Here is a 12,239-nt window from a genome sequence, read left to right as displayed (position 1 = left end):
TGATTTTTATCAACTGGATGGATATTAAAAATTAAGAATCAAAAAAAGAGGTGGCTGTATTATATAATTTGTATACAGCAAAGATACTTTCAATGAAAAAAAATTACCATCACACTCATGTGTGCTATTGTATGGTGAACTGCTTTTGGGTAAAATTTGTGTTTCTTTGATGAGTATATACTACCTTGATCGAAAAGTTCCCGGAATAACCACCGTGTGGCGCTCCCATCGTTCCGATTTGAGTTCTGTTTTTTTTGTTAAATTGGTACATCTGTTGTTGATATTCCCTTTAAATCTTAGTGTCATAACTTGACATTTGCAAAAGTTACGTAGCCAAGAGTACATCTATCTCTGTGTGTGTTGGCGATTTTTTACAATTGCAGAAATGGATTTAAATTTGCAACAACGAACTTGTATTAAATTTTGCGTAAAAAATGGATTTAGTGGCGCACGGACGTTGGAAATGTTGGAAAAGTGTTTCGGCAACGATTCTCTAAAAAAAACGGTCGTTTACCAGTGGCACGAGCGGTTCAGAAGTGGTCGTGAGTCAATCGAAGATGATGAACGCAGTGGCAGACCATCGACATCGAAAGTCGGTGAAAAAATTGATAAAGTAAAAGAAATGTTGGTCAATAACCGCAAATTAACCATCAGAGAAATAGCGGAGGACTTGAACATTGCCTATGGATCCGCCCAAGACATTGTACGGTACGATATATAGTATGTATTAATTATGTGTATATTTATGTCGCTTAAGAAAATAAACTTAATTGTTTTTCCACACTTCATGTTCTAAATCTAAATACGATTTCCTATGAAAGTGTGGTATTTAAAGGAAACGGAATTTACATAATCAGGGATGCTATTCGCAGTATTTATGCGACTTTTTTCACTACCAGCGTAGTAGTACTGCGAATTCCGTACGCGATTCGGCAATTTCCGTTTTTTGGAAAATTAACGCCACTGTATTTTATTTTGTGAGAGTTTGTCACTTACCTAACATCCTCGCTTCCAATACTTTCTTTCTACTTTCTCGTTGACTCATGTTTTCATCCTGCTCTTGACCCCTTATCCGCCAGTTCTCTCACCCCTTCCTCCTTACGCCCACCATTATGTCCACGAAACCATTATCTCTCTCCTCCCCCATTTCCCATTTTAATAGCCTGCCTTCCATTTTGTCTTACTTACCGTATTTCTTCCCCGTCCTCATTCTATTTTCCTACCTTAACCTTTCGAGTAAGGAGTAAATTGCATGCTTATACTCTGCCACCTGCCTTTCAACCAATTCTACTAATTCTCTCCTGCCGGCTTTACCACTAGCGAACCTGTTCCCCTTCCACCTCTCTTACCCTAGCCCGGTAACGCACCTCACACGGCAGAATATTCCGTTAAAAAGCGCAATGAAAATATTTAAATGGATCATGGGAATGAATTAAGCGTTTTGTTATCCTCCTGTGCCTATTGTTTTCCGCGAGATTCCCATAACCATGCCTATATTGAAAAGGTGACCGTCCTGAATTGTGAATGTCATGTAAATAACATTTATTCATTTACCCTATTCTGTGTCTATTATACCTGCAATCTACTCATCTGATGAAAGTCAAAAGGAAATGAATACAAAATATGTAGTAACTACGGGACAGCAAATAAAAGCTCCATCTCAGAACAGGTTGGCAGGAAAGATAGAGGAAAACTCAATTATCGATGGCGATGCTTTTAATACCCCCTAGAATAAATTGAAAAGTAATATTATAGAGGTAGCATTCGAAGAACTTGCCACAAGTCCCATAAACTGATGGAACAAAAAGCCCAATAAGTTATATTGGTTTTGTACAGTATTTAAAGAGAAATGTAAGGAAAGAAAGAATGCCTATCTCAAGTATGGTGCACTGAAGACTCCAGGATCCTATGAACAATACAAAGCCATTCGCAACGAAAAATTACTAGCAAGAAAAATTAAGAATAGTTGTATATGTAACCTCTCGAAAAAAAATGAGGGTGTTTATGGTCGCCAAAAACTAATATAGCGTCAATTAGAACACAAAGAAAATTACTCAATGAACTGATAGAACAAAAACATTTAACTAAAGAGGCATGGCTAAGATACCTTACAGATTTGTAGAGCAAAGATGGTATCACCGCTGATAGGCATAACGTACCAAAATTAACAATTAATTATACATTATAATAGAAAGCACAAACATACAAGTAACGCTGCGAAAATTAAAAAAAACAGACCAGATAACATCCCGAACGAACTGCTTAAATATTGAGAAGTTCCTCTTATCCAGCGATTATTGAAAAGAATCAGTATTATTCTCGCTTATTGTAGATGAAAGGAGAACGGACATCACAATTATATTGTCCAAGAAGGGAGACAAGAAAACTTCTCGGCACCAACAGGGAGACAGGAAAACTATAGAGAGACAAACTCGAACATCTCTAAAACTAAAGAACAAAATCATAAAAAAAGAAACGGAATTATTACTATTTCGGATTAGGAGCAATGGTTCTTAAGCAGCAGTATATTAAACACCCAAGTGACCTAGTATGTGTTCTCTATCCCACCCCTTACTTGTAACTTTGTTTTATTCCCCCACCCCCTTTTCAACCTTGTGCCAATCAATTTTACAATCTCGGCTATCCCGTTTTCATTGCTTCAAGACCGTAAGAGCGTTCATTTTATATTCACCCTGTAGTTAATGGTTTGATTCGACAACTAGATAAGTTTTCCTAAGAATGAGAACTATGAAATGAAAAAGCGTGACATGCCAAACCGCAAAAAAATAATGAGAATATAAATTCTTGGCAGTTTGAATGTCGAAACACGCCTGCCGTGGCGTGGAGAGCAATTACAAGGGATTTTGCACCGTTTCTTCCCACAAATCAAGTATTTTAGCTGTGTCAGTACGTAGGTCAGCATTCAATAATAGAACATTGAATGAAGATATGGCTTACCTTATGCAACTGAGAGTAACTATTTCGGTTTTTTATGCAGGATGCTGCTGGAATGTTACAATCCCAAAGAGAGAGAGAGAGAGCGAGGGAGAGGAAATGATAGAGTTCTTATAGGTGTGTAATTAGTGTGCCTCTGGTTCTTATGACGTAGGATCAATCAATCACCGCATATTTTTACAACTTGTCAGCAATAAGAGCTAAATACTCTCTAGGTTCATTACTGATTCACAATTTAAAAAAATGCAAAAATAACTAATAATTTGTGTACATTATATGAGCCATTTCTTCCAAGTGCCCTTGACGTAATGGAAAGAATACATAGGATGCACCCTTAAACAAATTTGTTGTCCCCGGCGTAACTTTAAAAGTGTGTGGAGTTATTGAGTCAATAATTTCATTTAATTTAAATACTGCACAAAAGTCTAGTAAAAATAGTTTTAGTACATTGCTATCAGAATTGGTATTAATAACTTAAGACTTGAAAATTTCAACAAACTTTATTATTCAACAATTTATTTCTTCATTTTTTCTATTAGAAGAAAAACGGTGAGTACGAATAAAAACTCGAAAAAAAACTTTGCCCTTTCGTCATCTTTTCTTCTCTACTCATTTCCAAGCTTACTTCTTTTTCCCTCTGTCCACTCCATTTTCTTCACATTTTTCGCCTTACCTGCCTTTCCCCATTCTGTCCTGCTAGCTCTCGCTCGACATATCAATGTTTTCCCCTTCCATTCTCCCCTGTTTTTCTATCCCTCCTGCGTTAGACCAAGGTTAAGCGCTAGTAGCACTTGCCGTCCCCCTTTCCCCTAAAATATAATCCTCCCACTCCATTCCCCCGGACCCTCCGCTCACTCATTGGGGATCTTTTAAGAGAGACTACGGCGTCGGATCCCTTAAGTGAACGTGGTCTAATGGAAGAGAGTTCCGCCACTAAATGGTCGTTTTCGTAGTTAGTCCTGGAAAAGACGCCCCTTGTTTTGCACTGTTTCATGGGAGCAGGCGGGTGTGGAAAGAAAAAAGGAATCAAAATTTAAAGGCGACTCCACTTGACTACATTTCCCTTCCTCCTGGGCGTTGCACTGCCCTTGGCTAAGCGGGATGTGCGGAGTTCACGAACACGTTTTGGTAGGTTTTGGCGGTTCTGCGATGAATAAAATGACCGCATCTCAAGTTATGCACCATTATTATTTACGTCCCTTCGAAACAAAGATATCGCAACAAAACACGACGAGAAAGATGCCGTTTTAAATCATGAAGAAAAGAGGGGAGATGAATTTTCAAGCAAATAACAAGCTAGTTATATCAACAAGGCACGCGCGATATTATATCAAAAAACATGTGGAATGCTCCTTGATTTTTCAGATATTCAGACGTTAAATACAGGAGTAGTATTTCAGGAAAACTTTCGGGAAATATAGGACAAAAATAAAGGATTTAGATGTTAGGCATGTAAGGGGTCGAGTTAAGATTCGTAATCTCAAATAACTGTTTGTGTGAGAAAATTCAAAGAGCTGCGAGTGAACCATTTTGAGTGGACAGAATTTACAGTTTTCCGAAGATGTCATAATAAACATCACGAAGCCACGAACGTAAATGCTCTCATGCGTAACAAGCGTAGAGATTACAAACGTCCCCTCACGGATGAGAAACGTATGGTCACATAATTCAGCTTCTTTGCTCAAAAAATCAACGTTGATACGGAATTACGGCAACAGTTACTGGACTGCTTTATAGGAACACGATTTATTGCGACATGTAATGAGGGTTAATACTGAAAATGGGACATTTCAAGTGATTAGTCCGAATATTTACGTATCTCAATTAATTGTTGCCGTTCATCAAGGCCCCTCAAAACGTTTACAATTATTATTAGTTGTACTCATGTAATATTTATTCAAAGATTTAAAATAATTAAATCAGGAGCCATAATACATTTTCCAATTGCATGCTAGGTGTAGAAGCAAACCGCTGGACTCTTGATGTAATAGAAGGATCTTGGTAATCGACCAATCTTTATGCACGTCAAAAACAGACCTAGTTTTAAAAGTTGTGTTTTTGTCACCAAAATATTTTTCCTTTCAAGCTAACGTTGTTTCTCCTCGTTTTTTCATCTGAGTTTACAACGTTAAAGAAATTTGACCTTAAATATCTACCATATAATATGAAGGATGTACTTTTGAATTTGTCTATTCTGAGAACATTTGTCTTTTTCTATATCGTTGATTTCGTACGTAATTTTTTCTCGACTTGTAATAGTTTTTCATCAACATGGAATAACAGGCTGGAAATTGAAAGCATAAGATGCGGCAAACAGGCAGTTTTCTCGTTCGGTAATGAAATCACCAGAAATACCAAGTGATACTTCGTACATACAAATGTATCAACTGATCTTACATTTGCTTTGTATTTCTTGGCCACACCTCGAGGAATTGAACATAATCTGGCGCCTGCTGTAGCGTATTAATAACTCGAAAAGGGTTCTCTTAAAGGTAGAAAATTCACTTTTAAATGATCAATGGAGAGATACATCCATCATTCAATAAAGGAAATGCAATTATTCTGCATTGAGCGTTGAGTGATTTATACTGTTGCCAGCTATTGAAAGTAATTTCACTCTAATATCACTCCAGTTTGTTAATCATCAAAGGTTTGCAGTATTTTTAAGAGTTGTAAAACACAAAATTTATCACTTAATCAAAGGGTATTCATCCCTTTATGATAGTTCAATTTTAGTTAAATAATTGCTTCATAACATCATTGTGAAATATTTACGAAGTTATGTGGCTGTCTTTGGCACCCCGCGAATTATTTTGGTATAGACATGGAACTTAATGATTATTACCAATAACCGTGCCGTATTCATGTTAAATAAGATAACCTTCTTTGGTAATCCAATATCTTCTTTTTAGTCATCCTCGAGCCTCTAAATTTCGCATCACAATCGCCAATACACCTCCGTTCGTTACTGTCACTGCCATATTTCTTGACTCCGGTGTTTGCACGCGTGGCGAAAAAGGATACGCAAACGTGACGCTCGGTACGGTATGAAACATGGATAACAATGCGTAAGAAACAACGCAGTTGGTGCCGCACAACATGGATAGATAACGCGGGCCATAAATCCCGCGCTCGTCTTCCCCTATCTATTCCCCGCTATTCTTCTCTCGCACCAGTCCCCACTCTCCAGCGTACGCTCCTCCTCCCCCAAACCACTCCTCCCTCCCTTCCCCATCACTTGCCCCTCCCACACTCCTCTCTCTCCCTCCCTCTTATCGTATTTTTTTACAACAACTTCGGAGGCGCACTTTTACGGCTTCGACCAACATCCGACGAGCAGAACACACTCGCCGATTTACTCCGCTCTTCCCTACCCTGTCCCTCCCTCCCTCTCTCTCTCCCGCCCCCACACCACCCGCGCAATGGTAATAGCCACGGATTTTTTTTATTTCTCTATCCGAAGCTGGGACGACGAGCCCGCGACGACGCTTTATTATCGCTCTCGACTATTCAATGAATCGCCCTTCGCGGTGCGCACATTATTAAAAAGTTTCTCCGTCTCCGTTTGAAGAGTGTGGGGGGGGGGGGGGGGGTGTGGGACGTGTACACGGATATGGCCGCAGATGGAGCAACGGAATAGTGGAGGATGACTGTGCAAAAAGTTATACAAAAATGAAACGGAAAAATAAATATAGAAAAAAAAACGTATGCATATATCACGCAAGATTTACGGCTGTGGTTTAGCGCGACTGCGCGGTGCGCTCTCATCCCCCTTTACTCCCCCCCCCCTCGGCATTCCGCGCGTGCATTCGACGTCGCTCATTCTCGCTCCCGTTCGAACGAGCGCACTGCAATGATGATGATGGCCTCAGATGAGCTCTTCTCTTTTTTTTCATTTCATTTTCGCCTCCTTTTCTCTTCTTGCAAATGAGCTGCTCGCGTCTCCCACCCCAACTTTACAAGTGCCCCATTGCGATGAAAGATGTCGGTCAATAGCAGTGTTCCCATCGGAGGAGTCATTTTTTCCTCATTACCTTCCCCTCTCTCCCAACCCTGCACCCTCCCGGGCCGTGATTCGTGAGCGGTGCCGCGGAGGCAATTTACGGACGACTGAACGAAACCAAATGTTTCGCTTTATTTCCCACCACTCCGAGTAGCGACGGTGCCCTCAGCTCTCCACGCCCCCAGCCCTGGGTTAAAGGTCCGGAAGGGGGGGGAAGAGAGAAAGGGCGAGGGAGAAGTGAAGAGAGGGAAGGGCGTGAAAGAAGCTCGCGTGCATTTGCTGCCATTATTAATTGAGAAAATAACGACCGATTGTGGGGAACATTGGTGGATTTTCTAATTAGAGCCGGAATTCAAGATTAAGGATATGCGATGTTATCCAGCAGTTTTTCAGCGGGCTCTCGTGTATCACGCCACAGAGGCGCTCGGTTAAGTAAAAATGAAAGCAAAATTTCGCATTCTTAATTTCGATATAATTATATCATCTAAAAATAGCCTACTTGAAAACAGCCCTGAAAATTTTAAGAGTTGTATTAATATCGAGCATGAATTTATTATGAAATGGATATTGCTATTTAAAACACTGACTCACTATCCATTTCCAGTCGTCCAAAACGGTTCATAATTAGTACTATTATTCCAATCAAAATGAAAGAAGTAAAATCGAAGAATAAATATAATTTTATTCATATATATAACACTTGCCTTTAAGCATTATTTGCCTGAATTTTGCTGCCATAAAAATTTAATTCAGTATCCAGAAGAATATATTCTTGGATTGCCATACTTGCTTGATCAATATAAATCTAAAGAATCAAGAAATAGTAATCATGTATTAGGACAGATATAACATTTCGCAATGCTAAAATAATTACATTAAAATTTTTATGTTAACCAGTTTACATTTTCCCATTGTCTCCCTGTATCTTTAATAGTTTGGTTTTAACTCTCAATAGAAAGTTTCAATATTTTTACGGACAAACAAAAAAATGTTTATTTCTGATTGTAGAAATTCATCTTGCGAAAGATTTAATATTTACCTTACGGTATTGCATGAAAAGAACTTTCATTAGTTTGACCTCTCAGTGGCATAAGGTGCTTCATATTCTTGCAACAAAACGTTCATCTTTCCAATATTCTTTCCAGTAATATGTGAAAATCTAAAGGAAACCATCAAAAAAGTTTTCAAACACACAAATAGCCTAACACCTGTGAGCCCTATAAGGCTGATTTCGTATTTAATATGCTTCTCGACTAAAGTGGAATAAATATTTTTATAACGGTTAGACCACAGAGCGAAAACTGGAGGACATTTTGTTGAAGATCTATTAAAGGCATAATACCAAACTTCCACGATCACGTATTCTGCGAATAGCTTCTATGCCTCACGTCCCCGTCGTATTGCGAAAATATATTTTTTTAGTCAAGACAAATGTGCTTCAAGGCTCGCTAGCCGTGGTGCGAAATTGGTGACGTGCAGGGCAAATATGCCGAATAGCAAATAGAGTAGAGGAAAAATATACCTATAATGTTTTGATTCTATTAAATTCCTCGATAATTCGAAATTAATGATCTAATACTCTAAATTATAAATGAAAATGTGAAGTTAAATAATACATTTTCTAAATTTTATCATGCAGTGGTGCCATTATGTTTAACTTCGATAAACTCCGTATGATTTAATAAATTATATCTTTATACAATGTTGCTGATAAAGCATTATTGATTAAGGGCTTTGATAAAGTGACATTTTCTCAACCCGACTCACTATTGAGAATATTTTCAGTCTACGGCACTCACCTGATTATTAGTATATGAGAGAGGGTGTACGGTTTAAAAAAATTAAAATAATACTCAATATTGGGATGCTTACGTTGTCATTATGAGATATTGCTTCTTTCAGATGTCTGCTTTCTGTCAACTGCCAACGATAGAAGTATAAATGACCGCTGCTTAAAACTCAAAGAAATATTTCAGAGAGAAAGGGTTGATAAAACATCCAAGCCACAAACAAATGAACAAGGAACAATGCAATCCTAAAAGCAGTTCACGATGTACCTATAGTCAAAAGGGGTACTCAGAGCGAGAAACATCACAAACTCTTTTAAGTGCAACTCTTGGAGCTCCTCCAGAAATTCTATTATTCGATAATTGGTATATTGTGTCTGATCTTAAAGAACTCCGTTGACGAAATTTAACTAAATTAAATAGAGAGTTTCGCATAAAAAATGAATTGTTCATAGTAAAAAATATCTTATCAAACATGGAGGTGAGAAAAAACTACAACAGTAAGTAGTAGGATTAACTTTGTGGGAGCTGATAATAGGTAATGAAAATTGCGCACTTAATTATCTTTCTCATAATAATTTTTGTGAATTCTAAACTAGCGTATGATTACCAAGACAGTCTGTCTTGATAATGTGCTGGCGTTGAAATCGTGGTCAAAACATTTTAAGCAAATGTTTTTGTGGGAAAGAACTAACATAGTTGAAATTTCACAAACCATGAAGAGCGCTGGTAAATGTGAAAAGTTATTACGTTATACAGTGAATCGAAAATTATGACCGCAATTATCCACAAAAGAATGGAGAGAAAAGTAAATTTTATTTAAGTAGAACCAGTTTGGAGATATAAAATACAGAGGAAAAAGAAGAGTCACTTTTACCATAGAAAAAAGAGTAAAATAAGAACAATCTGCCATCATGGATGTGGAGAAAGCTTTTGGCAACGCTGACTGGGCAGTGATGCTTTACATATAAGAACTACTTGGAAAAAATAAAACTGATTTGCGATTATTTGAGAGTGAATGACCCACATACTGTGTATTTTTTGAATCCATAAATAATAAAAAGTGAATAGAATGGTTTGTAGGCGTCACTGTGTGGAAGCGATTCATATCAAAAAAGAAACTACTTTATTCTTCCACATATATATGTGAAAGTATTTTTTCCGATGGTAAAAAGTGGATAAATTTTAAAAATTTAAAAGTTTTTCAATTGTATCTGTTTAAAAATATTTTTTCTTTCACATTATCCAGTTCACAAGGTTAAAAATATATAAATTCAGTTAATTTTAGATCAAATATGTGAATTTTATTGTGCATTGTCTAGCCTACTTTGCCATTAATTTTTAATTGAAATCAATTTTTAAGCTAGATACCTGTTATTGTCTATCATAGGGGATGAACTGTAAAACGATACGGAGCCATTACAGGCTACGCAGCAGAGGGGAGGGTGATTTATTATTTGAGAAAGTGTATGCGCGAAAATAAATACGTGTGGTAGTGGTGCCCGTCATTAACTTCGATATTTATGCATACATCGGGAGGACAACAAATGAAACCAAGGAAAATATAAAACGTCGTGTGAATGTACACTGAAAAAACATAAGTAGCTAGTAGGCGACATTGTTGTTCCCGCAGTGTATGATGAATACGTGATAAGAATACGCGTAGAGAAGAGGTTCGAGACATTTTAACTCCAGAAAAGCAAGCGTAAAATGAAGTGAATATGCTCAGTTATGTTCATAAAGGACGTAAGAGTCATGTTTTCCCAAGATTATCGAGGTATTCACTAGAAAATGTAAGATTTTTGCTATTCAGTTGGCAGTATTACCAGTGATTTGAGAAGTAGGGGTTTCATATGCTCAACACTTTTACTTTGACAGGCAATAATAAATTCTCATTTGTTAACTTTGATACTTTACAATGAAGCCAATTCAATATAACCATAAACTCAAAGCATTCAGTGCTTTGAGTTCATCCTTATTCATCAAGTCGATTTTTTGATTATAGCATTCATCATGTTGGATGTTCGAGTGTCATTTGTAAAAACTGCAATAGTAATCAGTCATAATTTCTAATACCTAATTTAAATTTATGCCAATTAAAGTATTAAGTCCCACCAATGAACATCTCTTATCACAGGTCTGGAAAATAGAACGATCTTCTGTTTCTATTTTGGACAGCAAGGATGGAAGAAAAACAAATTTTTGTTCCGTCTCTATATTGAACTTCCGCACTAAAATTTGAAAATGTAAAACAATAGATTCCATTCCTAGAGTTTCTGTGATGTTCTGTAAAGATAAACACACTCTTGACTCCTCTGGCCAAGCTTTCCAGTTATCAATCACCGACTAGTTTCTAACGGTGCTGGTAAAAAGTGATGAATGATGTAAAAGACGAGCAAAAAGCGACTGCGCCTTTCCTTGAAAACGTACTATTTATGACGGATGTAGAGATACACACGCAAGTAATGCCACAGAGTGTGTCGCGAGAACAAAGTTTTCGCCCTGACGCCATTACCTCCGTGCACACTATCCATTCAACTCGAGTGATTCCTTTGAATTTAGCCGCCAGGTGGTGGTGGTCGAGTGAGTTTCTCCTGGTCACGCACGGGTCACCATTGTTAAAGTCATCGTGCATAACGGACGTCATGATGTGAAAACCGCGCCATGTGTGAGACAGGAAGAGTAAATACGGCCCGCTAAATTAGGATTATGGCGTTGCATACCTGATATCGGAGAGGGATTGGGAAGGGCATTATATGATGAAGAGATTAGGCGCTGTTGTGGGATGAAGAGTAACCGTGGTGGAGGAGTTGCGAGGAATGCGACCGGGTAAAAAAAATTAAAATAATATTATGGATAGTAATAATTAGCCTCATTGAAGTGAATATAATAATAATGTGGCAAAATATGAATGCTGGGCTGTATATCCTCCGAAACTTAGGGTACTAAAAAAGACTCAGTTGGAATTCTTCTTTCTCCGAATATGGAAACGCCAAAATGTCCTACTACAATCAATAAAGAAGCTTTATTTTAACCCTCTTAGTGCGGCGTAGTGAGGGTTAACCCTCTTTAGACGGCAATCGAAAGCGAGAAGCCCAGATAGTTATATTAATGGTGATCATAAGTAATATCATGCTAATATTCTTAGTGTATAATTATTAAACGTGGAAAATGCTTCATACCACCTTGATACAATTCATATTCGTTGTTTACGTATATTAATCCCGGAAAAATATCTGTAGGTACAATGAGGTGCATACTGAACCAGAAGAGATTCAAGAAAATGTTATTTAAGAATATAATGGAATAAAACTATCAATACCATTCTAAATAAGATAATGTAACGATTTACGGTAGCCATTGCTCACTTTACAATTACATTTACCGCGGAAAATTATTTTCAACTTTAATTTTTCAAGAACAACGTCAGGTTTCATGATTTGCTTTGGAAGTTGTGGACCATTAACTGCTTATTAAAGCTTTCGGTCGAACTT

This window comes from Hetaerina americana, unplaced genomic scaffold (genome assembly GCF_022747635.1).
Source record: "Hetaerina americana unplaced genomic scaffold, ioHetAmer1.1.p SCAF_1, whole genome shotgun sequence".
In the NCBI taxonomy this organism is placed as follows: Eukaryota; Metazoa; Arthropoda; class Insecta; order Odonata; family Calopterygidae; genus Hetaerina; species Hetaerina americana.
Note: the sequence above shows the minus strand (reverse complement) of the source record.